The 27,447-nt window shown below is 35.6% G+C and overlaps 1 protein-coding gene across 2 annotated transcripts in view; it reads right to left on the bottom strand.

The window, feature by feature from the left end:
* LOC107097817 (kinesin-like protein KIF26B) overlaps nt 1-27,447 on the bottom strand; it is a 90,126-nt gene that overhangs the window by 57,462 nt on the left and 5,217 nt on the right. The gene's annotated exons all lie outside the window — the stretch shown is intronic.

Here is a 27,447-nt window from a genome sequence, read left to right as displayed (position 1 = left end):
AGCGTGACAATGGACATATATAGGTGAAAATACACAATTTTCACGTTTTATAGAAGCCTTCATAAAGTATGTGTGTGTTTGAATGTGTGCAAGGGTTAGAAGTGTGAGACGATGGTGTTTGTCAGAAAGGGCCAGCTTAAATGTTACCGATACCTGGCTGTGCAGTATTGGCCGATATCGATACCATCTGTTTGAAATTGATGGGGAAGTTCAGCCCAGTCACTTAGTTTAACAATTTCACAATATCAGACAGACAACGGTTTTCTTTCGTTCCATCATTTAATTAGCTTATGGTTAGATAATCACGTCTGGATGTGAAGTGTCAAGGTTACAACCGTCTACCATCCTCTTCTTTCATCACACCTCTCTATCTATCTCTTCAAGCTTTGCCGGTGATTTTAGTAGTTTTCTGTGAGTGACTCAATCAGTCTTAGCAGCAGTTCAGAGTCGAATGATATTTTGTGTGAGTGATTTATTTCCTCCTGCAAGGGTAAACTCAATTTTTAGTTCTGCACAGGCAAATATGAAGAAATAAAAAAGAGAGCATGGCTAACTCACTGACTGAACACTGAACCAACAGACTCAGTGTGTGTGTCTCTGTCTGCTCCTGTCTCAGCATCTAACTTAGAACCATTGTTTTGATTTCACCATAAAATCAAGGACGCTTTGCACCAAATTGAGGACATTTTACTGTTCTTTACTTCCTGTGACTAAGGAGTTGATTAAGTTTTGGTTAAGGTACGGATAAGGTATACAGTGGTTATGATTGGGTTTAGAGTTAGGGCATAAAAATGGTTGAAAATGACAAAAATATTAATGGAAATCAATAAGAGTCAACACAAGGTCCTTACTACAGTGTTTAGTTCTTTTATGCTTTAAAGCAGTAACTTTACGGGTTTATATATTGCTTATTTAAGATTAAATTACTATTGGGGTTTTTATTACCTAATTCTGTCAAACGGCCTCAGTTTAATTTCTCCATTATTTATTTCGGCAACCATGTCTTGATAATGACATGCAAAGGCATTTCTCAGCAGGTCTAGGATCAGTGAAACCATGCAGAAGAGATACAGATGGCCTCCTCAACCTGCCTCTGACCACAGAGACCCACAAAGGCAAACACAATAAAAAATAAAAAAAGGCATGTCACCTATATTGGTGGCCTATCATTGCACATGCTAGGCTCATGATAAGCAATGACACCTTTTCCTGAGAGAGTATAAATGATGCGTCTGGTGTCTGTGCAAGAGCAAGGTCAAAAACACAAAATGGCATCACACAAATCAAACACATGGATAGGCACATGTATAAAGATTAATGTTGCTGCGGTCAACCGCAAGCTACACTTCATCCAAACACATTTTTTCTGTCTTTGACTTACTTGCTCACTCTTTCACACACATAAAAATATAATTTAAAATAAGACAAGGTATAAAATGGTGACATAATTTTTCCTGAAACATTTCATTAACAGATTTAAAGCAAACATAAACAGCTCATTTTTAACATATTATTGGGATAATAACTCACACTGGCTAACTCCAGATTAACACGAATAAATATTTTCTATTTCTGTACATAATGCCGATAAATGAATCAGATATGTTGGCTGTTCTTCAAAATGTCTGAGTTTTTTTTTTTTTTTTTTTTTTTAAGTTGTATTTTACATCAAATTATTTTGTCTCTAATCAGGTGGATAAAATAATTAAAAATACATTTTGGCAGAAAAGAGGGAAGGAGAAACAAATGCCCAGATCTAGGGTGAGTTTAAATGTACATCCTTAAGTATTGAATCTAATTTTCCTTCACATGCAAATGTTATAGCCTGAACGTGATTAAATGGACCACAGAGTGAATTGAGATATACATTGTAGACTAAAAGAGTCGATTATAAATAAAAAAACAACAAAGCTTTACTTGTATGTCTGCTTACTGAGAAAAAAGCATGTTTAAATATAAGTAGCCAAAAAAACAAAACAAAGGATTTTGTGCTTTTTTCCTTTAGTATCAAATAACTAAAAGAGCTTTAAAGGCTTCTCCTCTCATTGTCTCATTTATTGCCTGCAACCTCTCCATCTCTACACCTCGTGTAATCACATTTTTAATTGGTCTCTCTCATACGATTGGATGTAGGATTTAAATTGGTCTGGACGTCAGTGTTAACTATTATTTAAAAGGCGGAAGGCCTTTACACTCTCTAGGCAGAACACATGTCCACAATAACACCCTCCTTGGATGTTTGCACATTAATAACAAAAGGATTAGTTTAATCTGTTCTTGCTGCCTTGTTGAAACAGATATAAAAAGAATGAGCAAACCTAGTAAAGCTACAAGAGTTTATCTTTTTATTGCATGCATCAAGTGAAGCTTGTGCACACATTTGTATGTTAACACACCCCTCCAGCCCAACCAGCTCTAGAGGCATATGTCTTGTTTCTTCACCTTCATTCTCTTTTACTGATATCAATTTATATTTTCAATCAAGCAGGTTAAACATTTTATTATGTGGCGCATTTGTTTGAAATACTTTCCGGGAAAGGATTGAATTTCATTTGGCTGGCAATCCATCCATCTTAAAATAGAAAACACGTATGAGTATAAAGATGAAAATAACCATTTGAATCTAATTCAGTGTTTTTATTTATCCTATGACTATAAAGATTTAGTTCACACCGTGAGTTGTAATGATGCCAACACAGCCGATAGGCTCAACTTAAACAACTTAATGAAGGAATACAGGACATGTATGTGTATGTGCTAACATATTTATTCACACTACAATGTTTAAAATAATCAAATGAATAAATAATTAACTGAAAAAAATAACCATATTAAAAACAAAAACATTTTTTTTAAATGATGATTTTTTTTTTTTAGGGAAAAACGCTTCTTTAAACCATCAACTGTTTCTCATTATTATTTTTAACATCGTTGTGGAGGAATCCTATTTATTCAGCCGCGTTATAGAGTTTTGGAGCATGAAAGGCCTGTTTAAGATTATGCCACAACATCTAAGTAAGAATTAAATCTAGACTTTGATTAGACCACTCAAAAACCTTCATGTTCTTGGCATTTATAGTTAGAAATGCTGGATTAGTTTAACTTTAGCTTAAAGTCGCAAACTGATGAGTAGATATTCTCTTAATAGCAGAACTGCTTTAAATTTTGAGAGTTCAAACAATTTCTACATTAACTTTTTTTATAATATTATTTTAATTAGTTTAGGGACAATTAACAATAATTCTCATGACTAATTCATTTTAGTATGTAAATGTGACAGCAGTGGCCATGTTGGCTAATTTCCATTTGAAGACCTCCTAGATTAGCTGTCAAATTATTCTTGGGCTAATTTGATTGGCTGACCCCTCTCTGGAAGGTTCACCACTGTTGGTCCTCTGGAGTCCCAAAGCTGAAGAAATTGCTTTGTAGCCATTGACAGTCTGAAAGATAGCAATGACTTTTTATCTGTTCTGGATTATATAGATCTGGGCTTCATGCGCAACTTTTGAGCTTCTAACGTTTTTCATGTTATTAGACACGTTCTATTTAATTAATTTCTTAATTTTCTGGGTTGACAGTAATTAGATGTGGCTATGAGTGAAAAAAAATTGAACTCAATTATTTTTCTACACATAGGGCCATGTTAGTTTGGAGAACCTTTTACCATCAAAAATGTTTAATCTTTTTGTAAACAGTACTTTGCATTCACTAAAGCTATCTTTGTCATGTATGTAAAAAAATATAACCAAGTCCAGAAGAAATCTGCAAGGACCAAATATTTTTTTTTCCTACTTTAAGTATGAGTCTCCTTTGATGTCCCAGTTCTTTAAAAGGCAACTTTAAGAACATATTCATGCCTTCCTACAAGCTGTTCAGGATCAGCAGTTACAATTAATTAGAGGTCTGCAAATCCCCACAAATTAGCTTAGAAAGGGCTCATTGGTCTCCTTTGCTAATGAAACATTACTATTTCCTGCAAACATGTACAAAAAAATATATATATATATTTCTGACCTCTGTGTATCTAAGAGGTATGTTATTAAGCCCAGTCGAAGAGGGAAAACGTGGCTATTCTCAAATAGCAGAGAAATCTGGGATATTTGTTGAATATTGTATTAAGGTATAAACCATTTAAGCCACCTGTGATGAATGGCTCCTTCTTGTTAGAAGAATGAATTACATATCCTGTCCCAGCTTGTTTAACACTCTGTGTTAAACAAGCCCCCCATAGTGTAAATGAGGCTGCTGGTTGGAAGGATGCTTTGGTTTTTATTACCCGTCTACATCAGTGCCCAGTGCTGTAAATGAAATAGTTTTTTTTTTTAATTACCGCCCAGTTTTTTATGTGAAAGTTTCTTGCTGGTGGCTGTCAATAAATTAGCAGGCTATCCATGGTGGTGCCTGACCGTAAGACAAATTGCATATATAAGCTGTGCTGCCGCTTTTCAAATTACTTTACCTCCAAAAAAAAGGAGCTGGGTTGTATATTAGAAATTTGGTTAAGGACAGTTGGAAAGTAATATTTAATGGGTTATCTAGCTGCCAGTTGGCTAAAACTCATAATGCGTCCATCCTTACTTTATATTGCTTGCTCTCTTGTGTTTTGGTGGATTGTATAAAAAGAAAAAAATTTTGTAGTGCTATAAAATCCTGAGATGGTAATATTGTTTTATCTGAGTGCAAATTACCAACTTTTGCAAAGTAAACTAGAAAACAAAAAACGGCACCGTCTTTGTTTTTTTTATGTGAAAAAATCTAAACCTCCACTATTTTTAGATGGAGACCATGTATTGCCACAGGTAAGAGATGTTGATGAATGGAAGGACAGATAAAAAATCAGTAAGGTTGTACTTTGGATGACCGGAGTTTCTACGTGCAAAATTGAAGGGTGTTTCTGCAAAGCGTCCACAATTGTTCCTAAATATATGTACATGTACTTGCAGTTGAGTTTGCTAATGTTTACTATTTTACTAGTAAGATGAATGTTTAGATGTAAATTGACTTTTTTTGGGGGGGGAGCTACAGTATGGATTAGGTGTATGACTTAGGTATACATTAGGCAGAGGTGCGAAGTATTTAGTCACATTTACTTAAGTAACATTTGAAAAAAAAGCACTTTTAGGAGTAGCTTTACTGTGCTGTACTTTTACTTTAGTAATATTCTTTAAAGTATCGCTATTCCTACTTGAGTAGAGTCTCTGATTGCTCTGTCGTTTTTGAGTAATTTGAACTATTCAGAAATCAGATAAATACAGTAAACAGTAGAAATTAACAGTGGAAGTTTGTTACGCGTACCTAACATATATACAGTTCTCATTGTAAGGATTAGTTTTCTAAGTTTTATGTTGAAAAAGAATTGTTAAAAGTATTTCTTCTGCATGAATTTTTTCTTGTATATTCATTACATTTAATTGTATTCTTTAGTCCTTTGAGTCTTTACAATGTCAGAACTTGCACATAAAATCTGTTTGCCAGCATCATTTATGAACAGTAAATCTGATGTTATTATCCAACAGTTACTCAGTACTCAAATAGTCTTTTTGCTGAATACTTTTTTTCTTTGATTAATTTCTTGGATGACTTTGTTTTACTTTTACTTGAGTAAAAGCAAGTTAAAATAGTGCTATTCTTACTTGAGTACAATTTTTGGGTACTCTACTCACCTCTGGCATTAGGTTTAGGTTAAAGTTAGGTATGAGCCAGTAATGGTTAGATGTAGGGTCAGTGTTAGGCCATAGAAATTATTAAAATTATTTAAAGTTAATGGAAACCAATGTAAGATCCTCTGGTCTAAGTTTAATATAACCCAGATGTGTGTGTTTGGAGAGGTGTGGCTTGGTGTGCATGTGTGTGTGTGTGCATGCATGTGTGGTTCCTGCTCCCATGAGAAACATCTCCTTGGCTTTAATTAATAAAGATCTGTTATTACACACATCTTAAGTTGAAACTGGTTTTAATTCATTTTTGACCACAATTAAATTGTCATAATTTGTGTCCTTATATTATAATCCTCTCCTGAGCTCTTCTTCCATTTTTCTCATAATGGGGAGTTGGCTCAGTTCATTTAAAATGCATTCTACCTACACATTTTTATAGAGTTTACAAGGGCAGTCTGTGACATTTAAACCATAAGCGCAATGGAAACAATAATCAGGGATTTCCCTGTTTTGTTTGATTCCGATGTTTTTCAATTTTCACCCAGATGGCAAAGATCTGTCTCCCATCAATGCAGAAGCACCATAAAAGGCTCCATTTTTAAAACCACTGTGAAAAAACATGAGAAAAAAACAAAACAAAAACAGCCCAGCGATGTAACGTTCTGTAGAAAAGAAAATGTTTACCAATATCCAGCCATTTAGTTTAATGACATGCTTCACATTTAAACCAGTAGGATTTATCATAGACCATTTTATCAATCCCACCGAGGGCAATTCATTTGAGTAGTACAGGAGACAAAAAAAGGAAATAAACATGTAATAACATAAAAATAAAGTGATTAAAAAGTACAGCTCTATAAATACTGCATGTAAATTCTGAAAACTCACGATTTACTCCCATTAATATTTGCTTGTCTTAAGATTTTCCTCTTGACTTACTGCATAATTCCTGCTGGTTTACAACATAAAATATTCTGACAAATGTTCATCCATCTGTTCATATCTTAACCTACTTCTTATCCATCTTTCCACCGTCTCCCAGACTTTTTGCCTTTCTCACTTTCCTCTGTCCCCTCTCCTGTGACTCCTTTCTTGTTTCCAGCTCTGACAGAGATAAATTGCCTGTTGGTATGGGCAATCCATCTTACCACATCCCACCTAAGAATACACACCCTCCTACACTTTCGTACTCCCCCCGCTTTCTTCCACATTTCCCTTTCATCTGTTCCTTTTCAGAAGTGTCCCCACTTTCTAAAGTTATCGGGAGTCGCCAGAGAGAATATGAAGGTAACCATCTGCTAAACATTTCATGGTTTACTACATGAGCACACAAATATTTATGACCTGAAGGATGGCAACTGCATTTGTGGTGCTATTGCTGTACTTGCCTTGATTTATTTTGTCTTCACCTTGCTTTAATTAAAAGAAACAAACACAGAAATATAATAAAATTAATAAAAGGATGCAGCTTTGAGAGGATTGTGAAGTAAAACACATTCAAGAGTTTGTGGGAGATCCAACAAACTAGACAATGGTTTTAAGAGCCTTCACATATAGGCATGTCCAGATCATTGGCTAGACTTAGTGCAATCCTTGAGTTAAACCCACTTCTGAACCAGATATATTAGCACAAGTGGTTTACCTGGTACCTGGGTTAAGGTCACATAATTTTTTGCAAAGGAAGTTGCAGTAAGTTTTGCAGTGTTACAGTTAGGGCTGGGTATTTTCGCCAAAGTCCTGAATCGATTCGCTTTTGATTCATACAGTTCTAAATCGATTAATTTCGATTCAATCTGTTTTTACAATAATGAAAGTGGTTCAACTGTGTTTCAAAATACTCATGTATTTTATTTTTTTCCTGTCATATTAAACACAAAGTGCAAACTTGTAAATCGGACAGTTTAAACTTGTTTGTGAAGAGTGAAAAATTGAAGCCTCACTCGAGCAAGCAGACGTGACACAGTGGGGACACAGCAGACATGCATGAGCTGCATTATCTCCTCTGCACAAACAGTATTTGCAGCGTTGTCTGTAACAACTACAGGATGTTTGCTGGTCAGCCTCCATGTCTTCAGTCAACCTATTGGCTATATTTGTAGCTGTATGGCTTAAAGTCATCTTGAGAGCATCTTCCCTACTCATTTGAATGTGAACGTCACGCATGTCACTATAGAACGAATCAATCTCATTTCTTAGAAATAGATTTTGCAAAAATGTAAAGGAAATGATTAAAAATCGATTAAATCGATTTTTTTTTTACCCAGCCCTAGTTAAAGTAACACTTTAAGAGTGCTTTTGGTCCCACTTGGAATTAGTGCTAAATTAGAACTCTAGGTAGTGTATATCTTACTGCAGTTGTCAAACTACTTTGATGCTATATATTTAACACTGGGGAATTTGGGCATTCTCACATTCCCTGTTGCTTTTAGACCTTTTTCTACTTCACATTTTCCTTCAACTCAATTTTATTATTAGCTTGATGAATCTGTGAACAAACAGCTTCTTTAATTATGATCCTTTGAGGATCATTCTCCTTTGGAAGGTCTCAGTGTCTTCTAGACAACTGTGGAGTTAACAGCTTATCCAACCAACATACTGTATGGGCAACACCATTACACTTCTATATCAAAAATACTTTTATTGGCCCTCTCAAATACCCTTGAGAACTTCAATTAGGTTTTTATTAATGGTAAGAAAACTTCAATTAAGATGAAAGTGCTGTGAATTTGTTGTCAACTTTCAGATAATGTTGCTTAATTATTGCTATACAGCAGTTTATGTTCACTCATATCGAAGAGTGGGGAATTAAAGGGAGTGGGGGAGTCAACCCCTAAAAAAACAGATAAAGTTGCTCTTTTTTTTTGCTGTGGAAGGGTTTTCTGTTGACCTCCATTTCTTCCTGTACTACCTAAGTCAATATTTATTAATAGAGGAATTACAAGCTTCCATCAAGTTTTCTTTTTTCAGGATCAGCATTACAGAGAACATGTTATGTATCTAAAGGATCTAACATTTTGTGTCATTTACAGGGAAATCAGTTTAACATAATTTAATTTCTATGTAAGAAGGGGCTTATATGCTTCAAAGCAATCAGCATCCTCTTCATTTTAACACCAAGTGAGGTAATTTGCTTTGAAAGAACAGCTTTCAAACACTGGTGCCAAGAAGCCCTGAGGCTGTTCTGGCTGCATGTGGAAACCCATCATTTTGGTGAGGCTAGCTTCTTCACTTTGTCGTTATGTTTATTAAAAGTACTATCAGAGTGTTTGCTTGTTGGCTTGGTGATAATAAGGATCATCCATTTATAGGCGGAAAGATACTTTGTAATTTCCATCACAGAGACCTTTGCATTTGATTTCACTGTAATTCCCCAAGTACCCAAGATCACCTTCACTTTTTCCATCCTATTTTTAGGATACTGCTTGAAAAACATTAGAAATAGGGAGGACTATCTATGTTGTTGTTTTATTTTTTTGCTGAGGTCACAATTGGGGTTAAGCATGTTTTTTTTTCATGTGATCCAAAGTTACAGATTAGTTAACACAGCAAGACTCCTATTGCCAAAATCATGACACTAGAATGGATAATATATTCTTCCACTTATTGCACATTGTTGTGGGACAATAAAAAGGATTTTCTATCTTAATCTTGGTGCATGTATTTCTGCATACATTTCCTGTTAGGAATTTTCCTTATCTTAAAAAAATGCATGCATACTTATTGAATAAAATATATGTTATATTTCCAAAAGGGTTTACAGAAAACGTGTCTGGTAGAGATCTCTGAATTTATGGAGCTTCTATTAAACTGTATTAAACCAAAAGGGTTGAGATGGCGCGACATAACATTCAATATAATTGATTACACTTTAAACCTTTCAGAGCATGAAACATTTTTTGTGTTTAATTACCAAATTGATTTCACATTTTGACTGTTTAACCAGAAAAATTCAGAAAAATGCATCATAATAGATTTAATACAAATCTAAATTGGCATGTTATTTGTAAATTGATTTAATTGTTCATTCTGCTATTGTTCTGCCATGGCTGATATTAGTGGCCGCTTTGTTTGGTATTTTATATAGTCCATTATGTTAAACTATCCTTTTGTCTTTAATAATTACAGAAGGTAAACTAAAAGCCTTTGTACATGTATCAGACAGACAGAAAGACATACAGATGGGCGGGTGGATGTTAGGACAGCTGTCATTATAAAATATTATTCTTACCTACTGCATCTATATAACATTCTTAGATCAACAGCCTTTCTCGTAAGAATAATAAGTTTTTCATATTTTCACCCATTTTCTTTTTGTATAACCCTGTTATGGCTCCAAATATTTCTGTTAACATCTCACCGTACTCTGAATGATAACATTACACAACTGAATGCAGTTTGTTTCTTTTTGTTGCTTGCTTCCACCTTAGTCAGATTAGACTTTTTCTTCCTGCAGCCTGTGTCTTTTAAGATCCTTCTAAATGTAGCAAGGATTATTACAACACTGCAAGCTGCTGAATAATAGTAAAATGTCTCCAAGGAGCAACCCAGGCATGAAATAGAGCTGAAACATTTTCTTACTCGCTTATCTGCTACATCAATCAATTTCACCATGTTATCAGGTCATAATATAAAGTATAAAAGTATTATGTTTTAATGCAAAAATGTTATTGGTTAAGCAATATAATTTCGATGTATGCACAATATTTTAGCACATTATAATATTTATAACTGAAAACCTATTCACTTTTTGTTTTAATGTTAAAAAATATGTATATTTTTGAAATTATATATTTCAAACATTAAAAGTATGTTGTTAACCTAATAACTTGATATAGCTCGGTTTTTCTTTTTTCTAGGAAGAAACAGCCTATATACCGCAAAAGAAGTAAAACAAAATATAAAACATTAGAGAACCTCAGAACAGTATTTAGAAAGCGCTAGAGAACATTGAACACATAAATGTGAATATAAAAAACATAAACGCAAAAGAGAAACAGAAAAAGGAAAGGAAGAAGGAAAGAACGGTAAAAAAACAGATAAATGTAATGAAGCATTGTTAAACATCAAAACAATAAATATATAAATATATATAAATATAAAGAAAAACTTAAATATATAAAAAAAACTTAATTAAATAATCTAAAAAAAATTGGATTAAACTGTAATGCTAACTGTAAACAAAATAAACAAAATAATAACATTAATCTACAATGAAGTGAATGATATATAAAAGCATTTGCACTCAAACTAAGCAAAGCTGTTTATACATTTGAACGCAAAAATCCATTTTTTTTATGGTGCGATCCAAACAAGAAACAGACTTCTGAACTAGATCTCTTTTTAAACTGTACCTAAAACTTTTACTGAGTTCTCCTCCAGTTTTTCAGCCTCCATTTCCACACAGTAGCTTTCATTCATACATTAAGTAGAAGCTCCATTAAGGAGGCCTCAGTGCCCAACTGGTGGCCAGTAAGGTTCTCAAAGGGACTGCTGAGGTTAAAGAGCTTTGCTCAAGAGCTCAGTTATTACTGTAAGTGGGAAGAGTAACTGTTTGATGTTTATGTCTCACATGGGCATCAAACCTGCATTTAGTGTCACGACCACTCCAAGAACAGTACTCCATTATCAAGCACTTGGCTGCAAGTAGAAAGATCATTACATGAATCAGATATTACGTCTGTCCTGTAAGATAAAAAGTAGTAACCTCAGAAGGAGAAATATGAAAACATAACAGAGAGAAAGATTTTAGGATAAAACGTACTCTTTAAACACTCTCTGCTTGGTGTACAGTAGGAGATAAAAGTAAATAAAAACAACAACCAATTTAAACTGTTTAAATTGTGCCCCTCAGGCTCCATCTGCAGAAAGTAATTGGAAAGTTCAACGGCTAGAAGCTATTCTCTCAGTCTGATTGAGGCGCGTAGTGGGAACAAACAGCCAATTTAATTCTGGGTCAGCCTCTCCTACAAACGCATGCACACAGAAACATATGCTTTCCACCTTTTGTACAACAGATATATCCCCTCCTTTTATTTCTAACTCCTATTTTTTCAGCTTTTCTTTTTTAACATGCTGGATTCAGACATATGGCAGGAACCCCGGCCAGGAAAGAGGGATTACAAGTTTTAGAATAAGTGGGTTGATGCTCATTTTATCTCAGAATGTGGTTGGACGCTGAAACATTTCATATACTGTAATCTAGAATAGTAACTGAGATTTGTTGGAAGAACCAGCAGGATTACACAGAAGCTAATAAAAAAAATGAAAAAGACAGCCCAGACACAGAGCTGCATTGGCCCTGGGTTAGGCTTGTAATGGCTGCCCAAATGTCATCCTTGTTCTAGTTTCACCTTCTGCCCTTTACAATGCTCTGACACAATAGACCCACAGTATTCCTCAAAATACATTTGCACATTTATCTGTTTTTATCCTTTCCTAATCCTAAAGCTAAGGCTGGAACATTCACAAACACATATAGTAATTATGTGGGGCTCTGGAGCAGTTTATAATACAGGAATGCCATAACAGCAATTGTTAAAAATAGATACACCAAATAGGCAGAGCCCTGGTCATTGTTTTGACCCTACAAGGAAAGAATGAGACACACAATACCACCTTATTTTAGCTTTTGTTAAGAAAATTGTTGCCTTCTCCCACAAGACTGTTTCATCCCAATCTTCTTTCATTATTATTGACTTCAATGTATATTATCTATAGTAAATTAGTATTGAGTCATTTACATTTCTTTTCCAAAGATTTGTATATCCCATTTATATTAAAACAATCTCACAGAGATTGTATAATAAAAACAAATCTTTTAAATCAGTAAGGTTTTTAACACCTTTTTTTAACAAATAGCTATTTTCTGCATTTACTTCACATTTCCCAGACCTAGAAATGTCAGTGTGTCATCGCTGACACATCCAGAGGCATAGCGGTGAGTTAGTGAGCTCATAAACCATAAATAATCTGGCTAACCTCTACAATCACTGCACTGCAGCAGATCTACACTAAGCTGTATATGTTGTTCTATTCCTGTAACACATCAATCTATAGTAAATCATAATAGAAATTAGTAAAACAGCAAAACAGAACATGAATTTGATATTTCAACTATTTCCAAAACAGACACTGAATTTGAAACAGCAGAATTTGAAAACAAAAACAAAAAAACTGTTGGAGAATTGTAGTTGAATACTGCATAGCTAACAGCACTTCAGTCAGCCATACCACTTTTCAAATACTGTTTGAAAATGTAATGAGGTCTCCTCCATTGATTTGAATAATAACCTACTGTTTCTCATATTTATAAGATTATAAATCCTTCTCGTATTATTTTTATTTTAGGTAATTTAGAAATTCAGACTATTCATAGTCAACTATGAACAGTAACTTGAAATTAAATTTTGATGACTGAACAGCAGTATGCTTTAGAACTCTGTAAACCTACTCTTATGTCTAAAGTTATATCTTGTTTTGTTTTTGGAATTCAAGTCACTCTGTCTGAAAAACACAGGCTCCTATAAACATAGGTCTTAGATTCCTGAATAGACTGTATGTACAAGAAAGCGTCAGAAAATATGGATGAAGAAAGAGTTGTTAAAAAAATTTTCTGATTGATCAATAAAAAACTGAAAGTGTATAATCTCTAGCCCTCATAAATATATTTATACAAAAACAATAAATACATAGACAGATGTGTATGTATTTATTGTTTCCTCCCAAAAATATAAAGAGAGATATATTTTCATAAAGAACATTCAGCACCATTGATTGCAGTTAAATTAGGATTAATATGTTTTTTTTTTCCCACAAACAAATATTTATAAGTTTCTATCTTAAAAAAAAATGATTCCCTTGTTTTTTGTTTTTTTGTTTTTTATTGGGGAAAAAAAACAACAAAAAAAACCCCCAGAAACTTCATTTTGAGGTTAGATTGATAGAAGGGTTAAATCTAATATCCAAAACACTGGCCATCATTGGAACAAAAAGATAAATATTTCACTCTGTATTTCATCACTTTGTTGTCATCTAATAGTAAAACTATTGAATGAAAGAAGTAAAAAAAATAATTAAATGTTTATTTGTAAAGATACTTTACCAATATAACAAGCAGTTTTTTCCTCATATCACAATCTTTCAAAGTAACCAAGCCAACCAGCCAACTATCAGAAACATAAAAACTTAAAGTTTCTTTTTCTAATACAAAATTCATGGTATACACACACACACAGCCTGCACCCTGTAGTTTACACCTCATTCCATCATATGACTTTGCAAGTGCAAGATGCTGAAATAGATGTGATATGTGTGAGAGTGTGATAGCCTGCAATAGTGTGTGTGCATGTGTGCATGTGGATAGGTTTGTATTGGATGAGTGAATGTTATAGATTTATCAGCTTCTGACAGCAGGCAGACTAATGTTAGAAGTGTGGTTAGCAGGTCTTCAAATAAACCATTGAGCAAGCGAGACTTCACAGTGTCACGGGGTGCTAAATCTGGAACCTGCTGCTGCTGGAACATCAAACGTTTTCACTTTTCCTGTCTGCTATGGATCATAGAACAAAAAAAAAAAAGTATGGAGAAAAACATAGTAACTTAACAAGGCCGCTAATTATTATGTACTCCTTTCCAAGAATGAACTGAGATGACTAATGTTGAGAATGTGTTGGAATACATAACTTTTGGATTTAAGGTTTAAAGTTCATAAAACTCAGAAAGGAAAAAAAACAACAACCTTTAAAAAGAAAACTTTGAACATGTCTGAATGAAGCTGTCTTAAACAAGTGCCTTGACATGACATGTGTTGTGAAATAAACAGAGCAGAGTTTAATTCAATCTTATAGCACCATGTGATTCCCTTTAAGCTGTAAGAATTATGGAAATGAACCAGACACAGTGAGGAAAATAAGTATTTGAACACCATGCTATTTTGCAAGTTCCCCTCATGGAGGGTCCGAAATTGTCATTGTAGGTACATGTCCACTGTGAGAGACTTGATCTAAGAAAAAAAATCCAGAAATCTCAATGTTTTTTTTTTTTTTTAACTCTTTATTTGTATGATACAGCTGAAAAGAAGTATCTGAATACCTGAGAAAATCTATTTTAATTAGTGCCGTCAAACTATTAAAAATTTTAATCGCGATTAATCGCATAATATCAACAGTTAACTCAAGATTAATCGCAAATTAATCGCATATTTTATCTTTTTATTTTATTTATTTTATTTGGGCATTTTAAAAAATGCAAATGTGCAATAATGTAAAAAAAAACTTGCTTATACAATAAGTTTCTTTAATTATTATTTTTTTTAAAGCACTTTTAAAAAACTAGAATAAAAATATCCTGGTTTAATTCCGGCCAATAATTATTCAAAAATTGAAAAAAAAATTACAAAACTACAGAACAGTAAACAGTACTTCAAAGAACTCCATAAAATTACATTTTTTCTTAAACATAGGACAAAAATAAAGATGTACTGTTAAAATAAAGTTACTCACAAAATCATAAATAAATCAAACAAATTTACACTAACTGAGCTTTGCAGTCAGCTCAACAACATAACATTTTACATGTAGAACATTTTCAAAATTCTTTAATATTCCTTTGGTCTGAACAGGAATTGCAGCAGCAATTCATGACTTAATTTATTTCTTTGTCTTGTTGGCACTAAGCCAGTGAGACGCTCGTTTCTTCTGGACAACATAGACATAGGACTCACCTTTTGTCAAGACAGCCTTCTGGGATAACTTTAAAATGAAACTTATCATTCAGGATACCTTGTCTGCTGGCCATTTTTGCTCATTCAAAGCACGGCTCTGTTATGCTGCGGTCTCTCCCAAAACTTAGCGTTCCTGAAGCTACGGAAAGCGCTGAGGGTAAAACAAACAGTACAGCGAGCGCTGCGGAAAAATAAAGAATAAAAGCGCACGGTGCGTTTGTTTTGATGCACGATTAACGTGCGTTAAAAAAAATGTCGGCGTTATAGTCTAAAGCAGTTAACACATTAATAACGCTTTAAAACTGACAGCCCTAATTTTAATATTTGGTTCAGTAGCCCTTGTTTGCAGTTACAGAGGCCAAATGTTTCCGGCGTTTTTTTTGTTTTTGTTTTTTTTTACCAGGTTTGCACAGTAGGGATTTTGGCCCACTCCTCCACACAGATATTTTCTAGATCAGTCAGGTTTCTAGGCTGTCGCTGAGAAACAGAGTTCAAGCTCCCTCCTGATATTCTCTATTGAGTTTAGGTCTGGAGACTGGCTAGGCCACCCCAGAAACTTGATATTTTATTTACAGAGCCACTCCTCGGTTATCTTGGCTGTGTGCTTCAGGTCATTTTCATGTTGGAAGACCCAGCCTCGACCCATCTTCAATGCTCTAACTGAGTGAAGGAGGTTGTTCCCCAAAATCTGGTAATACATGCCTCCGGTCATCCTCTCCTCAATACAGTGCAGTCGACCTGTCCCAAATGCAGAAATCCCCCTCAAAGCATGATGCTACCACCCCCATGCTTCACAGTAGGAAAGGTGTTCTTGTAATGCCACTCACCATTCTTCTTCCTCCAAACACGAATAGTGGAATTATGACCAAAAAGTTCTATTTTTGACTCATCTGACCATGTGACTTTCTACCATGACTCCTCTGGATCATCCAAATGGTCATTGGTAAAATTAAGACGGGCCTTGACATGTGCTGGTTTAAGCAGGGGAACCTTCCGTGCCATGCATGATTTCAAACCATGATTTCTTAGTGTATTTCCAACAGTAACCTTAGAAATGGTTAGTCCTAGCTCTTTTCACATTATTGACCAGCTCCTCCTATGTAATTCTGGGTTGATTTCTCACCTTTCTTAGGATCATTGAGACCGAACGAGGTGAGATCTTGCATGGAGCCCCAGTCTGAGGGAGATTGACAGTCATGTTTAGTGTCTGTCATTTTTAGCTTCTTCCATTTTCTAATGATTGTTTCAACAGTGGACCTTTTTTCACCAAACTGCTTGGGCATTTTCCTCATAGCTCTTTCCTTATGGAGGTATACATTTTTGTCCCAAGTGTCTTTGGACAGCTCTTTCGTCTTGGCCATGTTAGCACTTGGATTCTTACTGACTGTATGGGGTGGACAGGTGTCTTTATGCAGCTAGCGAGCTGAAACAGGTGTATCTAATTTAGGATAATAAATGGAGTGGAGGTGAATATTTTTGTGATTTCTGAAATGTTTTTTAGATTATGTCTGTCACAGTGGACATGCACCTACAATGACAATTTCAGACCCCTCCGTGATTTCTAAGTGAGAGAACTTGCAAAATAACAGGTGTTCAAATGCTTATTTTCCTCACTGTAGATCATGGTACACCTTGCTTTATACTTTTCTCCAATGCAGGAGAGGTAGTTGCCATGGTAGCAAATCATGGACATCCTGCAATGCACGTGTCTGCGTGTTTGTGCTTTTTTTATACTATTCTCTGGATACTTCACCCTGCATGTTAGAATCCATTTAAGCTGCCACGTGTCAGTGTGTCTGTTTGGGTGTGTGCACTCATGCATGTGATTTGCCTGTTGTTGCACTATGCTTCCAGTGTATTAGAGCAGGTAATGTGTAGCTATTTGGTCTTTCAGCCTGTAAATGTGTAGTATATTTATATCCTTTTTATTTAAGGATTAAGATACGGAAACTCATGGAGTTAATTTAATTTTGAAGGCGTTTTCCTTTTTTTAAATACCTCAAAACCTATTTAAAAACTTAAAACTTCCGTAGTAACAAGAATAAATACAAATGACCCAGGTAGCAATGAAGATTAGCCTTAATATTTTGTCTAAAATGTGTGGATTACAATTTTCTTGTTTACCTTATAACACCTAAATACCACCATCTTAAAGATTAAATTCAATTTCTGGAACAGCTTTCAAAAATAGCCTCTGGTACAGAATCAAATATCCAAATGTTGGCAGCATCTGCTCTCCTTTTCTTCACTAACTTTTATTATTGCACTTTGGAATTGGAATGGATTGCTTGCTTTCTTTTAAATCTAAAGTAATCTCTGTTTGCACCTCAGTCCCTTTATAGACAGGCCATAAAAAGCTTTGATAATTTTAGCTCCCAGACTGTAACATACTTCAAATATGACTGAGAGTAATTACTACAGGTCACTATCATTAATAGAAAAATAAACCCATTACATTCATTTTAACTAATTTTTTTTAACTAAAGCTATATATGTCATCTTAATCATTATGCAAGTTTTTTTTTTTTTTTTTGCTTTCCATGTTTCCTTTAAACTTAATCAGCTGTTATTTTAATATCAAAATAACAGACAGTATCATCATCCCGAATTACCATAGACAAACTGGAGTTCAGACACAAAATGCCAGATAAAGATATCTACAGAGGGGATTTAAAATGGAACATCCCAGTGGCTATTAAAACTTTTGTGCACAGAGCTTTAACTATTTCATATGCAAATTTCAACTTAGACAACTTTTCATATGGAAACAATATTTCGTTTTGTACAGCTTTCATGACATTTCCATTTCATGACAAGTGGAGCAGTGATCAATCTAAACAGTGAGGGAGAAAGCATGGTGCATTAGAGCATTAATATATGTGTTGCAATTATGCAGTGTTTTGGTTTGGTGTTGTCAGTGTGATGCAGAGTCTGTGACATAATTTAGAGTTTTGTCAAGTTCAGCAGTCTGATGGCGGTGGGGAAGAAGCTGTTTCGGAATCTGCTCAACCTGCATTAAATGCTGTAAAGTCTCTTCCCAGAGGGCAGCAGGGAGAACAGTCCATGGTGGGGGGTGTGAGGGATCACTGATAATGTGGAAGTACATGCACTTCTGTGCCCTTTTGACCAGTGAGGTGGTGTTTACAGTCCGGGCCCAGGATGCAGCCCTGAGGGGAGCCTGTGCTTAGGGTGAAGACATCAGAGGTGTTCTGTCCAACTCGGATGGATTGAGGTCTGTTAGTGAGGAAGTCTGGCAGCCAGTTGCAGAGGGGTGTATTGAAGCCCAGTTATTCCAGTTTTCCTATCAGATGCTGTGTTGAAAGCTGAACTGAAGTCCAGGAACAGCATCCGCACGTTGCAGAGTTGTCGAGAGATGTATCAGCCTGCTGCCGCCAGGCACCACCATGATGTTGATAATTTGTTGACTATTCTGCTTGTAAAAACATGCAGATAATTTGTGCTGTTAATTACAAAACTGTAATCTGTGCCTTAAATTGCCTATCCAATAATCTGTTGGTTTTTTGTTTTTATTTTGTTTTATTCAAGAGCAATATTTGCGTTTATATGGCTTTGAAGGCAGTGAATAGAAAGAGTTATACTCGAATGTCCCTTCAGGTCCCTTCAGGTTTTGTTTTTTATTCTAGTAGCCGTTAAAAATTGTAAAGCACAGCCAGCTTTTCATGACAGCAGCGGAATTAAACTGCACTAGAAAAGAGATGATGGAGAACAAGTCATAGCTAAGGCTGAACTGATATGAATGCCCATTTGTAGGTTACAGTTGTATTGACATAAGGATTGTGAGATGCTCAAAAATTCAGCCTGCATCAGCACCCCCCCTTCACACACATATCCATCCATCCTCACCGTCTTACTATTATTGATGAGGCGACCTCTTTATATGGTAATGTCTTTCACACCTGAAAGGCATAAGGAGGGCATGATTGTTTTCTCTTTCTCTCTGCCTTACACACACACACACAGCTGCACAAACTATATGGAGAAGTAACACACTGAATAGGCTATCATCCCCATGAATACCATATATTTTCACCTTCTTTCTCTTCTCACTGTCACACACACGCCTATCACACATACATAGACAACTATGAGGAGCCCATTAACACTGACAGAGATATGTATGCAGCTCACATCTGTTACATGTCACTGCAGAGGCAGCACCAGCTGCCGTGGTTACCGGAGGCCCTTGGTATTATGGGATTGTGTTATTACAGGACAGATAGCAACCCTTGTGCAGTTACATATCCCTTAGAGTGATGATATTTCAGAGCTTATTCTGATAAATACACAAATTATGGGCTAATTACTTGTAACATCTGACAATTACTCATTGGCAAGGATTATCTTAACTGATTAGGGCAGAATATGAACCCAATTCCAATTTGTTGGTTGACTGGGCAACCAAGACAGTAAAAAGAATGTTAAAGCCATTTAACTCTCCTTTTTGATCCACCTTTTTGGTCTATTATTGTGATTTTTTCCACATAGTTTAATACAAATAAACTCAGCATTAGGGTGGCAGACAGTGATAGTACAAATACAATCAACAGCAGAGGATTCATGTTTTTGTTAAAACAAAATTCTGTTTTTAGTAACACTATTTTACAAGGAAAAGCAATAAAATAAGATAAATCTTAACTTTTGAGTTATGTTTAAGTGCAGGTTTTCATAAGCACTGCAGCATAGCTAGGTTCTACAGTAGGTACTGTAGAGTTAGGTGTTTAAAACTCCAAGTAAGGTGATCTTTAAATTGCAGCAATGAGAAATAACTTCTGGTATTTATCATCTGGTAATTGATTTTGTTCTTTGTGTATGTAACTATTTTAAAGTGTGTTTAGTAGTTTCCACAATTGTTTTGCTGAGGAAATAATTTTCATATCAAGAAAAGTAAACCTTCATCATGATAAAAGTTTCTCTCATCACCCAAATATGCTGAGAGTCCCCAGATGGCTCCTTCTGCTTGTTTAAACATGTAGCACCGACTATTAGTTTCTAAATGCATTTTTAATATACAGCATCAGAACTGTGTCTAACTATAGTCAAACTATTGTTATTGTTTTCAAGTTTATTCTTGGCAAAAGATAAAGGTAATAATTTGAGGTTATATTTTTCTCAAAGGATAAGTCCTTTTTAAGGGTGTCCTGACCTTACCTGTGGAATCAGAAAAGACACCGTAGATTTTAAATCAGGTCATCAATGTAGGCCAAACAAAGGTCCTTCTAAAGCATCTAATTTTGGATTGAGTTCTATGTCCAGTCTTTGCCAAAGCAGTTTCAAATGAAGCTACTTAAAAGGGCAACTTTAATCCAAACAATAAAGCAAAAGGGAGCCGTTTTGTAACAAAAAAATCTAAAATATGTTCCAGCTACCAATAGCCGAAGCATGTCAAATTGGAAAAAATAAATTAATAAATGTCTCCCCCAGTTCCAATTGGCCTAATTATTTGGATTGCTAATCAATCTAAATATCAACTTTAATCAAAGTACCATCAAACTTGGGAATTTACTTAAAATAGCAGTGAAGATCCAAAGAGTTAGTATTTGAGACCTTGTCAACAAAAACAGGGGCAGTTTTTCCACTATTAAGGCTCTGAACAGTTTTGGTTTTTAATGTGTTAGTTTTTCATCAGTCCTGCATTTTGATGTCATTTTAATAAGATGCAAGAAAATACATTTTACTACTTGGCTATAATTCAGTTTGCTTAAAACTAAAAAACATCCACTGTGTTACTGTTTCATTTTTCAATGAAAAAACAAAAGCTCTAACTAAAAATTGTTTTGTTAATCAATTAATTTACCAGTTATTTCTTCTAGTTGTGGATAAATAATCAAATACTAAAGTTGCTTCAAAATGGGTTTTTCACAAAATTATACCAGTTGTCACTCGTGAATCTGTGAGGAGGGGTATATTTACAAATAAAAAGAGCTCTTCATTTCAAATAAGCACCAAGTTATTGGTGAGTGGTCCTCTCCCTACAGGACCTTTTTTGAAATAGCATTGCTGTAAACATTGACCGCCCTCTGCAAGCCGTCCAAATGTTAATTCACTCCTCTGTGAGCGGCTCCTCCTTTTTTCTTCTTTTTCTCTTCTCACAAAGGTTTTCTTGGCTTTTTTTGCTGGCCCCGTCACATTAAACCTCCGAAATAAACCTTTTTTATAATCACCTGTGGGTAGTGCAGCACAAGGCATGTGCTTAATGAAGCCAAAGGCTTCATGTTGGGTTGTTGTAAAGCTGTTTTTACTCACCGAGAGGACGAGTAGGGAGCAGGGAGACTGCATCCAAACCACTCAATCCTAAACACTTAGGTCACCATCACAAGAAAGGGTATAGTAAGATAACAGTGTGACTTAATGCTTCTTCAAATGCAAAATAAACATATATATAGTAGAGTTACTGCTCTGACTTGGTTGTTCTTTTAGCAAATGGCATATTTTAGAATCCAATTACGCAGAAATTTAGCAGCAGGGTGAGCAGAAAAATATTTATGTAAAGAACAACGCTTTGCTGACATTTTAATATTAAGATATTAATAATATATTAAATATGGGGATGTCTGGTTAGCTCTATGTTCCTATTGTCATTTCTCTCTAGCTGTGCTTGACCTTAGCTTCAGGGACAAGCATTCAAATTAAAAACGTATCCAAGGCAGAAATTGCAGGCAAGTGCTTAATGTACCATCTAATGCAGGCAGACACATCAGTGGGTTTGCTGATATAAACATTTTACAGTAAGTGTGTGAATAATATGTATATCCAGAGGGGACTTCCAAAGCAAAACAAGGTCTGTATTTAAAATAACAAACTCAAACAGACAGAAAGAAGCATAGATAAAACTTATCTCAACAAATCATGTTTCCAGGAGGATGGCCTCTGAGGAGAAACAAAGCTACAAAACATCTCCTTATTTGGTTTTATTCAAACATCTGATCTAAAGCTGTATATATTTTACCTTCTAAACAGGAACAGTTTTGACTTTCAGCTGATCAGAAACAGACTTTCTAGACCGACAAACATCAAGTGACCCACTTTCCTGAAGTGACCTGGATCAACCAAAAACAGACCATCCTGCATCCAGTGGAAAATGATTTAGGTCTGGATATAAGGGATAAATAAGCAGCTACACACACCAGGAGAGCAGGGACAAATGCCTCAAGTGAGCGCAGATGTGCAGCCAGATGTGCTTTTGAGTCATGTTTTTTCTGTGTCTAAACCTAAAACACATTTTACTTCTTCTGAGCCCGCTGGGCACCATTTTGTTGTGTATTTAAACTAACCGACCCCCAGCTAAATTATCTGCATGGTTCCCACATTCCTTCATGATGGCAGAACTGGCAAACCAACCATAAAGTAGTAAGACTTTAATTTGGGATTACTAATTAAGTCCCTCTAAAATGACACAAGCTTGTTTAGCACCACTACTTTATGCCTGCTGTCAATATTCATCCAGTTAATTCTCTGTAGTTTCATCTGGAAACTGCTTGGTCTGATTCAAACCACAAACAGGCTCCTCTTACAAAGGAGGTTTATTCCATTAAATTCACAGAGAGATAACATGCCTTGTTTGGATTAACTACAGTATATATAAATATATATATATATATACATACACTAGGGGAGTGGTGGACTAGTGGTTAGAACTGTGCGCTTGGGTCCCAGAGGTTCTGAGTTAAACTACATGAGTTGAAAACAACCTTTGACCCCACACTGCTCCCACGGTGCCGCACAGTAACAGCCCACTGCTCCCCAAGATAATGGGTCAAATGCAGAGGTAAACTTCTCCAGTGTGAGATCAAGTTCAATTAATATTATTATATATCTGCCAGTCTATTACCTTTATCTCACTAGTGCATGGATTAACCCCACTTTGTGTTTGGAACTGCTTCATGCCATAGATTAATTATATTAAAAAAATATGCTTTAAACAACCCTTAAAAGTTTTAGTCCATGTTGTTCTGCTTGAAGAATCCACTAGAAGACTGGCACTGTGAGGTTATAAAGCAATGGCCATTGTTTCTAACGACTACTCAAGTAGACTGTAGTGTTTAAACAATGCTCAGTTAGTGTAAAGAGGCTCACTGTGTGCAAAGAAAATATACCTTCACTCCAGCCTCAAATGAAGCCTAAGCGAAAATTCTATCTGGAAGACTCTTATTAGTCTCAGTTGGACCACCTGCTGGTGGGCCTCCCTCAAGCTCTAGCCAATCGACGACTGGATCGTAACCTCTAAAAAGCCAATCGGCATTCAAAATGCTCTTCATAAAGCTCCCAGCACAGTTTCCCCTCCATCACACACATCGATCACCACCTCGAACCAGACGGACCAAGATTACTTTGTTTAAAATCAACAACGCAATCAAACAAATGCTGCTAACTAAACATTTGTCTTTTTTTTTAATCCATTCTCTTTAAACCTCAGCAAAAAAGCCTTGTAGATCAGCAGTTTATTAATTATTCAGGACAGCCAAGACATGTTCAAATTCCCTTTCTTAATTATTCTGAGTTTTAGTTAGACTTTAACCAAATAATTTTTATCACATCTAATGTTGCCATGCCGCGTCAGGTTCCTGGCATTTGATTGGCTGATTGGTGTTAAGCAACTGAACCAACGTTTCTTTTAAAGAAGTCTGGTCACTTAATTCACACACTATACCAGTGAATGAGCTGCATCGCCATATTCAAACACTGCACATATCCACACAGGCACATTAAACTGCAGACATACAAACAGGGTAAGATCTGTGAAGGTCATCATTAACATAATGTGTGCAGAGATTTCTTTTTTTCTTCCTGTTATGAGGACTAACGGGTTTACACAGCCACTCTGTGGGAAGTTTGTGTGTTTTCTGTGGGGACCAAAAGCAGGTCACAGCTGCATAAATTTCTCTATCTGAAGGTAAAGACTTGGTGATCAGGGTTAGACTACTTATGAGGGTGTGTCTGTGTGTGTGAGAGAGACTAACAGCATCTCTCCTGCATAAACTGTCGTGTATTTATTTATATTCATGAGACAAACAGAGGTTTGTGTAGTTTGTACCACTTGATGAATGTGCATTCTGCGTATGTGTGTGTGTCAGGAGGTGGGGGTCACACGTGCCCCGCTGTCTCATGAGAATAACACAAGGTCTCATTCTGACAGGACAACTGCACAAAACACACACACACCATACTGCTGTTCCAGCACATTTGCTGAAGGTGAAGGATTATTGGGTCACATTGCTTTTACCAAGGACACCAGTTCAGTTTTTCTTTGACAAAGAACACCTGGATAGGTCAGTTTACTCACGTCTAGGGTTAAACAAAAGAACAGCCAGTCGGGAAACTCTACCTGGCTGAAATAACTGAACTGTTAAGGTATTCAGTAATGACCTGCAAGTATTTGAAAGCATGCAGAGCAGCTCCTCTTCTTCAATAAGGAGATAATATAGTGCAAGCTTAGAGAAACATAGCCTACTTATGATCAGAAAATACTCACAGCAAGTTACTTTAAAGAAAATGAATTAGCATGTGGAGCAAGAAAAAACAGGTAAATGAAGCCTGGGAGTGAACTCTGCATTTCTGTTCAGCTTGTGTGTTAAACCTGTTCTTCTATACTATAAAATATCTACCCGACAGTGCTGTTGATGGATTTTACTGATGTTTGTTCAAACAATAACAAATAAAACTTTGAAAAGGGTTCCTGTTTTTGCATCAAAGCTTTCCAAGTAGTCGAGTCAGGTGTGTTTACCAATGGTTCAAAAATCCCACATCACAGAAAGCAATCAAAGAGCGCTAATAAGAGGTTTATTGGAGCCTGACAAGTACATTGGTTGACTCATATTTGCCTTGGCGTGTATGCCAAGGTACAAAAGAGTTCTGCATAAATCTAGCAATTATGTTTTTTCACCCCTTGATTGATTTTTTCCCTGTTTTATTAAACTAACCCTAACTTTTCAACCTTCAAAAAATATTTTCATAACTTTTGTGATTATAAATCAATATTCAACTACTGGAGTGACACCTCTGTCATGGCCCGAGGGGCTCTGTATCTCTTTCATCAGCACTAAACCACTTTGAGGAGTGCGGCAGTAACCCTGCTACACAAAACAACTACTAATGTGCAGACTGCTTAACGGCATACATCACTTCCCTCTTTACCCATTCGTTATAAAGAAGTAAGTCAATACGTCTTAATTTCCCTGGAAGACTGTATATTTGTGCAGGGTTGATTTCAGGCAATGCAGCACCTTCCTGCTGGGATTTATATATGTGTGTTTACAATGAAATGATCAAACATGACATTATATGTGTCTGTTTCAAGGTTCTAAAGTCATCAGCACACCGTTTTTTTACGAATCGGTGAGGTGGGGGGTGAATACGGTACAAAACCAAAGCTAACTGTTTCTTATTTTCAACATCATCATATCACATTGTGTCGCCACAATTAGATGCACTACCTGATTGCTATTCATGTTTCATACAGTCACTGGAAACAGAAATCTAGATCAATCCAACTGCAGTTGACCAGGAGATAAGCATTTGGCCATGCTATGTGCTGGTCTTCATGGGATATGCGGTTCTTCTTCAGGCAAAACAATGCAGCTTTTGTGCACTGGGGGAGCCAAAATGGAGCAAAACTGAAAGGTCTTTAGAAGTGCTTTAAGTCAGAAGTATCTTGTAGGGTTTCCTGTGATAGAAAACGCACATCATGAAAGGAGAAAAAAAATTAATATGGCTTTAAAAATGGTTTAAAAAAATCTAAAAAGTGTTGTTTGCATTTTATCAGCCCACTTGAGGCAAAATTTGGAAGACTACTTTTCTGTGCAATTACAGAACCATGTGTTTTCATGTATTTACCAGCATTGTAAATCCTGCTTTTCCATTTCTAATAGCTCAGGCTCAAGCTGACTTGATTGAAAACTCCTGTATATTAAAATTCTTTTAATTCATCCTCCCTTTTCCTAGTTTAATTTTAGCCTCGACTTTGACTAGCATATTCCTACAAATGAATATGATTTGACGTAAACTAACCCATCATTCTGTTTTTATTGTTGCTCTTGAATCCCATACTTAAGTGTCTTGCAGCCTTTAACAGGTGTTTAGCAGCATTGTCCCAAATGTCCCGCCTTTCATCTTTATCAATTTTGACCAATTTCCAAAACCCTACATATAAAAAACTTTCCCTCAACATAGTGCTACCAAAACTGTACTGTGCAGGGTTAGATTCACAAAAAAACATTTTCCATCTGAGACAGAGATTTATTTTTGCTCTCCTCTAGCAGAGAGGCCTCCTTCCATGTACTGTGTGTCTGCCAATATAGGAGATGGAGCTTATTTATTCACCATGTTTTTAATTATTCAGCTACTCTTCAATAAAAGCCATAGTGAAGCGGACATCTATTATTTTTTTCCAAACTGACTCATTCACCTGATCTTTGGAACACTGCATCTCCCCTAGAGAAACAACAGGCCTCTTGGATGTTGTTTGGATGCCTCTGTGATCAAAACTAAATGCTCTTTAGGCTGACAGTTTAAGCAATATATTAGAAGATTTTCCCAATTTATGTTTTGCACAGCTTTTAAAAAGAATCAATGACTTTATTTACATATAGGTTCTTTCCTAAAAAAAAATGCTTTAACAGGATTTTAAAAATTTGTGTCAGATTAAAATGTGAATGTATCACATACAACTCTCAAACACCAGATTTTAGAGAAGTTTAAAAATGAAATCTCACAGTTATTTAAAAAGTTCCTTAAAAAAAAAAAAAAACATACCTAAAGCAGCTTTGATGAAATTTTTCATGTTTGCGTTCTTTCTCCTCTGCAATAAATGTAACCACAAAGAAGGCTGTAATCAGCAGGACCTCAACCAAACCTCCCAAATTACTCCTAATTAATGGCCTTCCGACCAGCAGCAAACCTCGGAGCTTTTAAAAATGTCAAACAGTAAAAACTCTTGAATCCTTGAATCTCCAGCACAAGCATAAAAGCTGAACAGTCACTCTCACAGTCAGAGTTCTTCCGTTTTACTTTGTTCTCTTTATTAGCACAGTGCTGCTTATCGGCTTTTTTTTT

The sequence above is a fragment of the Cyprinodon variegatus genome, unplaced genomic scaffold, assembly GCF_000732505.1.
Source record: "Cyprinodon variegatus isolate N-32 unplaced genomic scaffold, C_variegatus-1.0 Scaffold726, whole genome shotgun sequence".
Lineage (NCBI taxonomy): Eukaryota > Metazoa > Chordata > Actinopteri > Cyprinodontiformes > Cyprinodontidae > Cyprinodon > Cyprinodon variegatus.
This window is presented reverse-complemented; position numbering and strand designations above follow the sequence as displayed.